This window comes from Ictidomys tridecemlineatus, chromosome 14 (assembly GCF_052094955.1).
Source record: "Ictidomys tridecemlineatus isolate mIctTri1 chromosome 14, mIctTri1.hap1, whole genome shotgun sequence".
NCBI classification, from domain to species: domain Eukaryota; kingdom Metazoa; phylum Chordata; class Mammalia; order Rodentia; family Sciuridae; genus Ictidomys; species Ictidomys tridecemlineatus.
This window is the reverse complement of record NC_135490.1, coordinates 20,687,298-20,702,372: the sequence shown is the minus strand read 5'-3', so window position 1 is coordinate 20,702,372 and position 15,075 is coordinate 20,687,298. Positions and strand designations below refer to the sequence as shown.

At 38.9% G+C, this 15,075-nt stretch overlaps 1 protein-coding gene across 1 annotated transcript in view; it reads left to right on the top strand.

Moving 5' to 3' along the window:
• Nucleotides 1-9,520: 9,520 nt before the first annotated feature.
• Ddx60 (DExD/H-box helicase 60) overlaps nt 9,521-15,075 on the top strand; it is a 95,525-nt gene continuing 89,970 nt past the window's right edge. Inside the window, exon 1 of the mRNA XM_021726500.3 lies at nt 9,521-9,740. The gene's annotated coding sequence lies outside the window, so the exon portion shown is untranslated. The remainder of the gene's footprint in view (nt 9,741-15,075) is intronic.

Below are 15,075 nucleotides of genomic sequence, written 5' to 3'. Positions count from 1 at the left end.
GCCCAAATTTTCATCATATCAGATTCGGCCCCTGACTTCCTTAATAAGACTCCTATAGCACAAGAATTAAAATCAAGAATCAATAAATGGGATGAATTCAAACTAAAAAGCTTCCTTTCAGCAAAAGAAATAATCAGTGAGGTGAATAGAGAGCCTACAGAATGGGAGCAAATTTTTACCTCATATATATCATCAGATAGAGTACTAATCTCTAGAACGAATATAGAACTCAAAAAGCTCAACACCAAAAAAGGAAATAACCCATTTAATAATTGGGCTAAGGACCTGAACAGACACTTCTCAGAAGTTGATATATAATCATCAACAAATATAGGAAAAAATGTTCATCATCACTAGCAATTAGAGAAATGCAAATCAAAACCACTCTAAGATTTCATCTCACTCCAGTCAGAATGGCAGCTATTAAGAACACAATCAACAATAATAAATATTGGCGTGGATGTGGGGAAAAGAAGCACACTCATACACTGCTGGTGGGAATGCAAATTGGTGCAGCCAATATGGAAAGCACTATGGAGATTTCTTTGAAAACTGGGAATGGAACTTCCACTCTTCTATCTATACACAAAGGACTTAAAAACAGCATACTACAGGGACACAGTCCCATCAATGTTTATAGTAGCACAATTCACAATAGTTAAACTGTGGAATCAACCTAGATTCCTATCAGTTGATGAATGGATAAAAAAAAATGTAGTATATATGCACAATGGAATTCTATTCAGCATTAAAAGAGAATAAAATCATAGCATTTGCAGGTAAATGGATGGAACTGGAGAATAAAATGCTAAGAGAAGTTAGCCAATCCCCCCAAACAAATGCCGAATGTTTTCTCTCATATAGGAGGCTGCTTCATAGTGAGGTTGGGGGGGGCGAGCATGGGAGGAATAGATGAACTTTAGATAGGGCAAAGGGGAAGGAGAGGGAGGGAGGGGGCATGGGGGTAGTAAAGACAGTGGAATGAGATGGACATCAATACCCTAAGTACATGTATGAAGATACAAATGGTGTGAACCTAATTTGTGTACAACCAGAGAGATGAAAATTCATGCTCTATATGTGTAATATGAATTGTTTTGCATTCTGCTGTCATAGATAACATATTAGAATAAAAGTTAATAATAAAATACACAGGCTTAAAAGTGGAAGAAAAGAAGAGGAAGCATTCACATTCCAATTACTGAATAGTATAACATTTTAACTCATTTTCAATATTTCCCCTCACATTAGACATAAATTTTATTTTAGAAATTTTTAAACTTGACGAAGGAATAAAGATGATTATCCAAAAAAGAACCCAACTGGATATGATTTCATTAAAATACAAGCATTATGACCCCTTTTCCATGCTGTATATCATGGAAAGAAACCTACCTGTGGTAAAAACGTTGCATAAACAATAGTGTACAAGACTCTGAAATGCAAAAGTTCTCTTTCTTAAAAACATTACATTAGTAGTTTGACCAAAGCTCTTAAGTTATTATAACAATGTTTGAATGATTTATTAAGGGTGGGATTAGTGCCTGGAAAGTAATACAGTTTTGCCTTATAGTTTTTTTTATTAGTTACACATGACAGTACGATGATCTTGACATATCATACATTTGAATCAAATGGGGGCCTTGGAGTTTTTAAAAAAGCTGTCTTGGCCCAGTTTTGAGGCCCTGGCTGGAAGTCAGCCCCTTCCTCTTTTTTTGGGAAGCCCTTTAAGTCTACACCCTCAAGTGCTCCCCCCGGGGTCACTCTATGCCTGTTCTTACTACCCCAGGACCAGCTGCCAAGACATCCCCGATGCTCCAGAGCCCTCTGAAATCATTCAAGTTAGTCCTAAATCTTTGTCCCGCATGACTGTCTCTTCTCACAGAAACCAAAATAAAGGTGTTGGCCCACAGTTGCCTGCCTCTCCTTCTGCCTCTGGGCCAAATCTCACGCTTCCTTGAGTGGCCCGGGTGGTTGTGCTGTCCCAGAGGACCGTGAGTAATAAAATTGTACAACTTTTTCCAGTTCTACTGTCTTGCTCTGCATCTGGCCTTACCACACCTCACCCCAGGTCACATAGCTAAACTGAGTTTCTCAGGCTTTTTTTTCACATTTACACTGGAGCCCATCTTCATGTGCATCTGATTTTGGAAAGTAGGATCAGGGGCCTATTTCTGGGCCCCAAGTATTTACAAAAAAAACTTACTAAAAGTCTTGTACTTTGGAATCCCTTGTCATTGGAGCTGACATCCTGTACCCTATTTTATTTAATGAAGTTTGGATTAGGTAAGTTTATGGTCCTCTTCTTTACCCCAAGACCTGCCATTAATCCAGGGGGACATTAGCACACATTTGTCTATTTATTCCACACCAAATCAAAAATGCTTCATGTGTGTTCTTTGACCAGTTTATAGCTATTGATCTTCACTTCTATTCATATTTTACCCTTTAGCTCCACAGCCACAATTGCATGTGCTCTGCTTCCAAAATACTGAATCAAAATACATAGTATTAAAGGACTGTGATATAGCAAAGTGGTAGAGGGCTTGTTAGCATGCAAAATGCCCTGGGTTTGATCCCCAGTATGATAAAAATAAACAAGCAAGCAGACAAAAATGTGTGTCATTTATCTATTGCTGGATAAGAAATTGCTCTACAACTTAATGGCTTAAAACATGATATACATGAATTCAGCATGTGTTTATCCAGAGCATTAAAAATGATCCTCACTGATTTTAAAAAAGATGCCCTCTACTCCAGGCCAGCTCTTGTCTGTGGATTTGCAAAACTCTAGATCCCTTTGTAAGTGCATTAGTTTCTGCACGTTTATAGATTCATACTTTAAAATATAATCTATTCAAAATATTTTATGTTTATTGAAGCCATAACCTTTGGCTTACTCCATTTTACTTTACTTTGAGGACATAAATGAAATCATCTTCATCTCAATATTTATAACAGAAAAAAATAGAAACAATGTAAATTTCCAATTTATGGGATGATTAAAGAAACTCATGGAATTTAAAAATGACTATAGAAAGTGATACTCATAACAGGTTAGAGAAAACTCACTATAGAATGCTAATAGGAAGAAGTTACTTGTCTATACACTATGAATACATTACTTAAGAACACAAATACCCCTTTTTATGACTCAAGATTTTAATGATTTAAATTAAGTTGAAGTTAAAGTACAGGTTTGACTGGATGAGATCATTTGGTTTTCTATTTTATTTTATTTTACTTTTCTCTACTAGAGGGGAAAGCATTGTATACAAAGATAACCGGATATTATGAAATGGCTTTGACATTCATTTGACCTAAATCAAAACTAACATGTTTGTTTTCTCCTGAAATTTGCATTTTGCCAGCCTCCCGGGTGTGCTTAGGGGATGTCAAACTTGGGGTGGAGCGCCAGATAACTGTGGACAGCTGTGGAGCCATTTTGGAAGTTGCTTCCCAAAGAAGCCCACTATGGAAGGGTGTGGCTGTCACCCCCTGGGTAAACGGAAAGGAAGAACCTAACAAAGGAGGAAATCAGCTGTTGGAACAAGGAAGAATTTAGATATTCAAAAAATGCCAACCGTTGAAGACAGTTGCTCTGCCACACACAGTCCTGAGGCCTGCCCTCCTCTACTTCTGTTGGCCTAGCAATTTGCTCAAAACTATTTTGGGAAAGAATTTCCACAGAACTGGCATAGCTTTAGCTCCCAACGTTTCCTCTCATCGACTGGTCAACAGGTGTTGAAAAAAGCCTGTGGCTGAAATATCACAGACCCCGTGTGCTCATTTTAATTTTACATTGCCTCCACGATTTTATTTGAATCTATCACTTCCAGGGCAAGGAGATGTTTTATTTGTTTTTTTCCTTCAAAATAAAGAGGAAAATAAATGGATACTGACACGATATTTCTTTTCCTAAGCACACATATAAATTTATTAAGGTTTACTTTGGATGTCTGAGTTTAGCATTGAAGTTATGATCACACAAATCAAACCAAAATAAATTTAATAGTGATAGCAGGAGAAGTAAGTAGCACTGAATTCCTTTCCAAAGTCACAGGTCAGATAAACTCCCGAAATAGCAATCAAACCTGAATCGGAGAAAAAGTACAAAGCAAAACAATACAGTGTTAAATTGCTAAACTTTTACCTAATCATGTAGACCTAATCCTCACTGCTTCTGTATTCAGCAGTCCAGGTTTCCCTGTTCTTAAATCAAAAAGGAATGAATGACTCCTCACAGTGGATGACCTCATCCTTAATGCCATGGCCCCTGTTAAACCCTCATAGCTAATACCCAGTGGTGTTCAAATTACTTATGCTGCCCAATCAGAAACCGGTAAATTTGCTATTAAAGATTTAGCTCAAATATTCTCTTCAATGCCCATTTCAACAGTATCTTTGCTACAATTTCCTTCCATCTCTTAAGGGACTTAATACACATCAGCCAGGCTACTGTGGGTACCTCAGCAGCCTTGCCAACACACACAATCATTGCTGGAAAATTTTTGCGATGGCCACCTTTCTCCAGAAGCACAGGTATTGAAAAGGCATTGATGACGTGGTCCTCAAAGGAGATTCATTTGGAACACTCACTGAGGACATACAAAGACTCACAAATAAATTTACTAAAAGTCATTATTCCACATAGGAGTGCAAGGCTCTGACACCCTGGTTATATTCCTGCAAAGGATTTGCTAAACTGAGGGTTACACTCCATCCTCATCACTGTCAAAACACAACCCTTGTCCCTCTGAGCACCCACATTGTGAATACAAGTCCAACATCTCCTAGACTTTTGGGGTTTGGAGGCAAGATGTTTTATATTTACAAATCTTGTTTTATTTTACTGATACTGTTACTTGTTAATCAGCCCACCCTAAATGTGTTTGTGGGGAAAGCTCCTACTAAATGCTATGAAATCCATCTAGGTGGAGATCAGCAGGCACTCAGAGACTCCTTCACTACACCACTGTAGGGGCTTTAACAACCTCCTCTCCTGCTTCGTTGAGTCTGTAGAAGTTTCCCCATGGACTTCCAATAAAAAATACTGCCCCCTCCGCCCTGCGCTGTGTGTCATTGAACAGCGTCTACTGACCACATCCTGGGCTCTCCTGGATGTAGAGGCTCTCACAGACTCTGACGTGTACCTGCTGTAACCACTTGCCCATTGTGTTTGTAAGCAATCAATGTGATGGAATACAGACTGGGCCCATTTCTTCAGTGTCCAGGTACAAAGGGAAAAGTTGAATTGATCCAGATTATCAAATTGCAGGCAAGTATGGAGGAAAGTCAGTTAGACTCAAGCAGCTGAATGTGCTCATTAGAGAGAAGTGATGTGCTAGTGTATGGAACTCACCCTGAGAAGATGTGTTGAGGATTACTAAGAGGGTGAAGTGCAGGGAGAGGTGTGAAAAATAGAAATGAAATGTGTGGTTGTCTAGATTTTAGACAAAGTCCAGGGCATGGTCATGGGAGTAGGATGTTGAGGTAGAAAAGAAAAGCTTGCTTGATCTTCTCTGTGTTATTTACATACTTTGGGAATGCTAAGGTTTGAGTGAGCCCTCCAGATTCACATGTTGGAAAGGTGAACCCAGAGCAACAATGTTGGGAGGTGGAGTCTAATGGGAGGTGTTTAGATCACAAAGGTTTCATTCTCATGAGTAGACTAGTGCCAATTAGAGAGCTTGAGGCTGCAAATTGGACCTCTTGCTCTCTCTCCCTTGCCTTCCACCAATGAGATGATACAGGTAGGAGGCCCTTGCCAAATGCTGGCACATTGAAACTAAACTTCTCACCTTCCCAAACTATGAGAAGGTTTTTTTCTTTACAAATTACCTAATCTGTGGTATTTTGTTATAGTGACCCAAAACAGACAAAGACAGTGGAAAATTGAGGAGGATGAGTCATAGTTTACTGAGTTCTCATTTGATAAAACTGAAATCATTAGAAGTTGAAACAACCATACAATATCCTTACAAAACAACAATAAAATATGTATACTAAAATCAAAGCAACCAAAAAATGAACACTTTAACTGCAACAGGAAACAAAAGGAAATAATTTGTCCATTGACTGACTTTCAGTTGTTGAATGTGAAACATTTCTCAGAGATTATGTAATACAGAATATTATAAATACACGTTTGGGGTTAGAGCAAGTTTTGATCTTGACATCAATTTTTAACTGTTTTATCCATTTAGTCCTCATTCTATAAAGTGAAAAAAAGCAATAGCACACAGATCATAAATTGTTGTGAGAATGAAATATGATAATAAGATAATAAATGTAAGGATATTAGCATATAGCTTAGCATATAGTAGCCTCCTGAATGAATGCTGCCTCTTGTTGCAACACAATCCATTGTTTTTGCTGCTAGAAAATATGCATTTATCTCCCTACTATATTAGCTTATAATAGTGTATTAGTTTTTAATGGCTGCTGTAACAAATTATCATTAATTTAGGGGCTTAAAAACAACACAAGTTTATTCTTTTTTATGAATTTTTAAAATTTATATATGATAGCAGAATACATTATAATTATAATTATAATACATTATAATTCTTATTATATATACAGAGCACAATTTTTCATATCTCTGGTTGTATACATAGTATATTCACACCAATTCGTGTATTCATACATGTACTTTGGATAGTAATGATCATCACATTCCACCATCATTAATTACCCCATGCCCCCTCCCTTCCCTGCCAACCCCTCTGCCCTATCTAGAGTCCGTCTATTCCTCCCATGCTCCCTCTCCCTATCCCATTATGAATCAGTTTCCTTATATCAAAGAAAACATTTGGCATTTGGTCTTTTGGGATTGGCTAACTTCACTTAGCATTATCTTCTCTAACTCCATCCATTTACCAGTTTCTTCCCTATATTCTTGTAGTGCCTGTGCAGATTGTCTGTACCTTACCTTGATGTTTGGCTTCCAGCTCCTGCTGGTGTCCCTCAATGAATGCTACTGCATCCTGGGTCTGGGTCCTGTGTAAATTGGAGTGGGTGATCTGGCCCTCTGGGATGACCTCCTGTGGTAGTTTGCTTGATAGGAAGGGGTGGTTCTGTGCCAAAGGCTAGGCTCTGGCAGTGTCTGCCCTGCCAGAGGAGAGGTGAACTGGGCCTACTGAGATCCTGGATCCCCTGTAGGCTGTTCACAAGTTTATTCTTTTCCTGTTCACTGAGATCCAGTCCAAGAGTCATAAAGCTGGTTTCTAGATGTTCTAGAAAAGAATGTGTTTCCATATCTTTGTCACCTTCTGAAGAACATCTGATGCTCTAGTTTGTGGTTCTTCCTGCATCTTCAGTCTGTCACTTTCTTGACTTCTGTTATCAGGTTGCATTCTCTGACACTTGTCTCTCTAATATAAAAAGGTCCTTATAATTATTGTGGATCTTACTGGATAATACAGGATAATTCCTTCTCTGAAGGTATTTAATTTAGTTTATTCCCTAAAGTCTATGTTGCTACAAAACCTAACACATTCACAGGGGATTAGGAGGAAGGTCAAAATACATTCAGCCTACCACATTAGAACTATTAGTGAAGGATGGGTACAAATATAGGATGACTTCGGACAGATCACATGCTAAATTCCAGTTCTTTTATTTTCTTTCTCAATATCATTATTAACAAACACATCAGTTCCAATAAATAAGTTCCAAACACACAAAGTTCTAATAAACAAGCGAGTAGATAAATGCCTGATGGATGTGAGAAATACCTTTCCTCCCTCTGGAGTGCCGGCCCAGTATAGAACAGAACAGAATAGAATATTCATGCAATGAATAGAACAGTAGTTCTCAGACTCTGCCTTACCCTGAGTTATTTCAATTTATAAAGCTATAGTGTGCCATAAGCTGCTTTGTTTTCACTTTATGTACTGAGGTAGAAAGATTCTATTGCTTGTTTGTACAAGTAAGCAGTCATTATCTGCCTAGCACAACCATAAGGCACAAACTGACAATAAATTATGCTAATAAAAATGGCCACCAGTGAACCTATGCATCCCTGTGACTGAAAAAGTGGGCCCATGAGCTAGTTGAATACACCAGACCATTAAATGAAGCAACTCCCTCACCAAAGACCCCAAAAGGAGGAGCACCCCAAGACTGAACCTGGGGGGCACACTGACCCCATCACCTGGTCATTCCTTATAAGCCTTGCTCAAGAAAATCACCACAACAGACCTCTGAATCTATCCTTGGGCTTTAGCACAGCGCGGTTTCTCTTATCTGTGGACCAAGCACAGCCCGCTCCAAGCTAATACCTCAAAGTTGAAACTCCAGGCTGATGCTGAAACTGCCCTCAGTCTGGACCAAGGCCTAGGGTAAGTTCCTGAGCATTAACAGCTCTGTGCCTTGAACCTGTACTTTAGCTGGTTTGTAATCTTATCTGACCACCTGTAGGGACTCTTTGCATTTGTTACCTGTTGTTCTCCATCTTTACTTGGGTCTTTTGAAACCCTGTCACTGCCTTAACCCTTTATTAGCCTTTCAATAGCCCCCCCACACACACACACAAAAGTGAAAAGTGAGATGAGTGACTTGAGTGTTACAGATATTAGAAATTAAGACTGAAATAAAAGAACTGATGTTTGCCCAGCTTGATTATCAGGTGACCCACAAGGATATTGTGAACTGCTACTGACAAAGTGGTACAGCCTGTGAATATATTGTTATTAAAAAAATTCTGACATTGTGGAAAGACTCAAATGTGTTTAATCTGATGACAGAGCTTGCTCCCAACACTCACTGTCCTCCCCGTTTTCTTGAACAGCTTGAATCTTCGATTTATGACTTAAAAATATATCGTCCCTTGTTCTCTCCGTCCTGTTTTCCCTGTGCAGTAGGGCGGGTGGCTAGGCTTTTAAGGAAAAAGCAGCCTGTGACTTCCCATGGTCACCAGGATTACCCAAATCCACTGCTTCCCGGCCCCTAAACCCTTCCTAAAATTCCAGTATATTTGCATATTTATAGCATTCATGAAATGAAGCACATCAGGTCACTAAAAAGAAAGGAGGTGCCTATTGTTGAAATAAGTAGGTGAAAGTAGCATCCAGGCTGATATCTATCTATCTATCTATCTATCTATCTATCTATCTATCTATCTATCTATTTATTTTTACCTGTTGATGCTTGCAATGGAGGTTTCAACAATAATTCCAAATAGAGTTCACATAGAACAGTAATCATCAGTTTGGGGGCCAGCCATTCCCCACATCTCACCTGGCATTTCAGATTCCACCATGTTATAGTCTAAGTCAACCACCTCTTTCATTTTGTCGCATTGAGATGTTCCCAGATTTCTCTGCTTCAGTTTCCTCTATATTTATGCCCCAATTCCAATGTCCTTTTTTAATAATAACTTTGCTTTTTTCTATCTTAAAATTCAGATCGAAGAGAACGATGCTAAAAGCCATTTTTTTTTTTCCAAATCAACATCAGCCAGTTCTTGAGGAAAGGAAACTGAAACTAAGTGAGGCTGAGAGGAGAAAGGAAACTGAAACCTGTGCCCTAGGAATAAAGACAGGCTGCGGTGCAGAGGTGCGCCCAGTCCCACGTAGAGGTTCAGCGGCGCCAGGTCTTGAAGTTTCTACTGGAGCTCGGCGCCGGGTGCTCACTTTCCCTCGGTTAAGCGTGCAGTTCAGTTGCTCTGTGGACGCTACATGTTCAGGACCCGGGATTCCGGTCCCGAGTCTGGGGTCCGGGGCTTCCTGTCCGAGGTGAGGAGAGAGAGGTGCTTCAGCGCCAGCTAGGAGATGGGGAGTGTCAAAGGGAAGGATGTCCCCAGGGAAGGGCTGGAGGCGAGCTGTTCCGCGGAGGTCTCTTCCACTTCTGAATGGATTGGTCGGGATAGTGGCTCCGGAGTTGCAGAAGTAGGACACCCGCTGGACTTGCAGAGGCTTCATTGCACTGACTGCTGGGTCCCAGAGGCCGGGCATGGGGAGAGGCAGAGGGAAGGGTTGGGATAGAGGAGGTGAGCGCAGAGGTTTGGAGAGGTGAGCGCGGAGGTTTGGAGAGGGAAGCGAGTACAGGCATTTGAGGGGCCCTCTTCAAGGGGAATCTGGGCTCTTGAGGTACAACTAAGGGAAGTCCAACGTGATGACCTTGGGTATTGACAGCAGCAAGTATGTTTCCTCCAAGCAGAACCCAAGGCTTGCTCCAGGCTTTCAGAATCTCAACCTGCACTTTAATAAGGTATCCTAAATGATGCCTATGCACCCTTAAATTTCAGTGGCTGGAGACAATTTATGGCTTACCTCTTAAGGGTTAAAGGTGTTCATGTACTGCTGGGCGTGGTCCAAGCATCTCTGTTGGCTGAGGCAGGCAAGAGGATCCCCATGTTTGAGGGGATCTCAAATTGCCCACTAAATTCCTGGGCAATTTAGTGAGACCTTATGTTAAAAAAAAAAAGAAGGAGGACTGGGGATGTACTTTAGTGATAAGGCACCGCAGGTTCAATCCCTTTAGGAGCCAAGAGGCAGGCATTACTTTTCTATTGTTGCATAATGAATTACCACATTTAGTGCCTTAAAGCAATAAGAATTAATTGTTTCTGTGGATCTGAAGTCCAGGCAAAAGTTTATGGAGTCCTCTTGCCCAGTATCTCACTCAGGGGAACTCAAGGGCTGTCCTCTCCTCCCAGGCCCTGGGTTATTAACATAATTTTGTTGTTTCCTTGCTGGCGGTTGGTTGGGCTTACTTTGAACCTTTAGCTCCCACCTCAGGTCCCTGCCACTTGGCCCTCACCAAGCCTGCAAGAGACTTTCTCCCTTGTCTGCCACCAAAGGGTCTATTACATAATGTAACCTCGTCGTGGGAGAGGCTGTTCCATTAAGTTCACAGGCCTGCCACTCTCCAGGGGAGGAGATTATACAAGGCTTGTATGCTAAGGCGGTGGACCCCTGGAGACCATCTACACGTTCTGCCAGCCACCTTGGATCTGCTGCCAGGGCGGGGTTTCTATCAGGCACTTCACCATTTTGCTCTAATACATGACCCACAGTTTCCTACTCTTCCCTTCTTCTTCCATTCTCTTGCCTTCCACTCCCATTTCTTCCTCTTTTCCGCTTCCTTTGTAAGATTTTTTTGAATCAGAATTCGAATACGATTCTGACAATACTGTAATTAGATGATATACTTTTAACGTTTCTTTAATTTCCTTATAATTTATTTGTTTAGATGTGTGTCCTGTAGAGATTTCCCCAGTCCTTTTGATGTCACTTAACATGGTTCTCTGTCCTCTAAATGTCTTGTAAATTCGTAGTCACTGCTATAGACTTGATCAGATTCAGGTTTGATTGGGGTGGGGGTATTGGGCCAGAGTTTTTCAGGGATGTTGAAGACACTTTTATTTTTGTCCTACTTTCACCTAAAAATACTAAGACCTGTTACTGCACTAGAAGCTGTAAAATGGTGAGATTCTACAGTTCCTCTTCTGTTTATTAGCTGGATTACCTCTCCCTGTGCTACTGCTTAGTAATCCAATGGTACAGTACTTATAAGAAAGGCAGAACTTCTTGATTCTAGAAGTCATTTTTTTTTCACATATTAGCCTTAATTTCTATCTCTGGACTTCCTGTTGTGAAAGATGAGGAACTTAGCATGCATTCTTCTATTCTTCTTTTTCCTAGACCTCTGATTCATTTTATTATTATTATTATTATTATTGTATCATAAAGGTTTATTATGTTTTCCAGACTTTGTACTGTGAATCAATTCTTGCAATTTGTTTCTATGTTGAATCAGAAGTGGAAAACCAATAAAGAGACAGTTACAAAATTATGTTTATGAACACATTATTCACTGTCAAAACAGTCTATATATCTGGCTAGGAAATGCAGTTCTCGATTATTGAGACTACTATTTGAAATAGACCATGACAATTGAAATAGACTGAATTCAAAGTATTGTGGACTCCCTTTGCTTTATAGCTTAATTAATTTCTGTTTTACTGTTTCTTGATTATCCTCATGTCCCTCCCATTTTCTGTACTTCCTTTACATAAAATTATCATTAAGATATATGGTTGGTGAAACTCCTGACTTAAAGTCTAGTTAATGTCATTTTTCCTTTTCAATGAATTGAATCACGATTTGGATGAAGAATTCTAGCTTCAAATTATTCCCCCATTAGAAATTTGAAAACATTGTTTTCTTTTATCAAAATATCCAGCATATTGCTTATTTTAATTTGTTCTAACTGTATGTCAGGCACTTATGGTAAGTCATTTGTATACATTAGTTCATACACTTAAATAACTTGAAAACAATCAGAGGGAAATAATATTATTGTCATTTTACAGATGATTAAATGCAAAGAAAATAAATAACTAGTCTAAATAATAGAACTATAGAGTGTGCTTGAGAACTACGATTAAAACTCAGGTCATCTGTCAATAGGATTCATGAGTTTATTCACTTCACCTATGTTTTAGAATCCATTTCTTCTCAGCTCTCTGTTTCTCTATTTTTAGAGCTCTGTAAATCTAAAGTGTAGTTTTCTTTTTTATCATTATTTCTGCTCAACACTTGGAGGAACTTTTCAACCTAAATGCCTTTTTTTATTTCATTACAGTCTAATAATATTATATTGCTTTGCAAATATTGATTAATTTTTCTGTCCACTTGTTTTAGAATCCTTTTTTTCCCTTTGTCTTTTTTTCTGGAATTACCATTCTATGCCCTTAGAACTTTTTCATCTATCATCTGTATTCCTTAGTATTTTTTCAATTATTTTTATATCTCCTTGTCTTTTGTTTCTCTCCTCTAAGAAACTTCCTGGACTTTAATCCCCAGATCACTAACTTGAGATTCCAGCAGGTTCATTTTATTGTTCTGAACATTAATATTTTTTGAAATTATGTTTTTAATTTTTATAAGCACTTGCTCTGTTTCTCTTTGTGATAATATTTTATTTGATAATATCTTTTTGATTCTTTGACAGTACTACTTAGAAATTTTCAAAGCTCTATTCTGTTTCTTAATCACATTAGTCATCTGATTTCTTATTTTCTTTTTGCCTCTGGTGTTTGGGGATTCTAATGTGTGTGTGTGTGTGTGTGTGTGTGTGTGTTCATTCAGCTATTTTTCTATAGTATGCCTCTTGCTGAAATGAGGGAGAAGTGTGGATAAGAACCATGAATTCTATACAAATGTTAAGGCATGTATGTGTTTAGTATAGAGTTTAATACAGAAGCATTCTGATGGGGTATGTGAGAGGAGTGTAGGCAGGCAGGCTGTGGAATCCCTTGGAATCCCTTAATTGTCAAAGTAAAGAGAGTTTTATTCTGCCACCATGGTTACTGTTAAAAAAAAATAGAGCTGTGTCCAGAAGATACCTACATCTCATTAGAAATTATGATTATTTTTATAGAAAACTATGCTGGTCTTTTCAATTTATGTGGGTTATTTCTTCAAATATTTTCTGAGTTGTCAGGACAAAAATACTCAATTTGTTTGGGGTGAACTATTTAATATATAAAACAATTAGGTCATTATTTTGTCCTAGCAGTTCCATTTAAAAAAAAAAGGATGCTGAGAATGTCTGGAAACTTATAAATTAGCTTATTACATCTTGCAGAATCAGACACTATCCCTTCTGATGCTCTCTTTTCTTCTGTGACATCCTCAGAGTTAATTTTCTTTTGCTTGTTCAGGTCTGACTGACTTGTCTTTTTCCTTTTGAGCTGCGTTAGACTTGGAGAATTGAAGGAAGACAGCACAGCTATGTGAAGTTAGCAAGTTTTCAGGAAAATGTCTGAAGTCCTTGCCTGGGCACAGGACCCTTAATAGTCTGATCTGTGCCTGCCTTTCCAACCTCACCTCCAGTTGGTGCTTTGCCTTGTAGAGTGACCTGCAGAGTCTCAATCTTGTCATGCAGCTCTACATTTCTGTGTATTAGACTGGTGATGATTTGCTACCTGCAACATCTTTGCTTCCATAAAATTCTTCATCTGTCCATCATACTGCAATGTTTGATTTCATTCTCCTTAACCCCCACCAGGGTGTGAGGACCACTCTCCATACCCACTTGGCTGTGTTGCAGCGAGTACAATGCCTGGCAAAGAGTAGATAATCTATCACTCACTGAAAAAGATGGTAACTTGGTGAGCAGGCGACCGTGTTTATATTCCTGTTTCCATTAAGTGTTTCCTCAATGTCCCAGCCCACAGTATTTTCTTTTTTCTTCAAACTGTCTCAATTTTAAAGTCCTATACCTTCTTTCTTTTTGATTTTTTAAATATTATTTTAGTTTATCAGAGTGCATCACCACTGTATGTTCTTCTTCCTTCATGTTGTGAAAAATAAATCTCCATCTACGCATTCATCTGTCAATCATCTCTCTGTATTTAATGTTAACAGCCTTAACACACTGTGTGGCACATGCCTCTTTTGTTTCCATGACAAGATGGGTAAATGCATTTTCTTCTGCCTCTTTTGTAGTTCTTTCTGTTATCTTTTTAGACTCTTCCACCTCTCTTCTGCTGATTATTAAATATTAGTAATCCTCAAAATTGGATTTTTGCTTCCTTCTCTTGTTCCATGAGGATATCTCCTGCTGTTCAAGCAAACTAATCTATGCCGGTGGCTCCCTTATCATTCATGACTCAATTATTCAGAGCTAGCTCAGACCTTGAAATTTGACTTCTAGACCTATATATTTAATTACTTACATGACATGGCCTCTGGTAAGTCTTGAAAGTCTGCAATATCAGGTTGTCCACAAATGAACTCATAATTGTTGCTTTAAGATTACAAGGTTTCATTACGGGGTTTCCAGATGAGGAAATGACCTATCATCCATTTCATTGCATGAGCTAGAATCCTGATTCATCCTTGATGGTCCCCTTTTCCTCTCTTCTTCATCCATTACCAAATTATGTCAAACTCACCTTCTAAATTACCTTCGAAGAAATCCACATCTTTCCAGCTTTACTAACACAAACTCCCATCAAACTATGATGACGTGAACTATCATCATTATAGTCCTGAAGAGTAGCTTTCTCTCTTCTCTACTAACAAGAATGTTACACTCTTCTTATCTGTTCCCTGTACT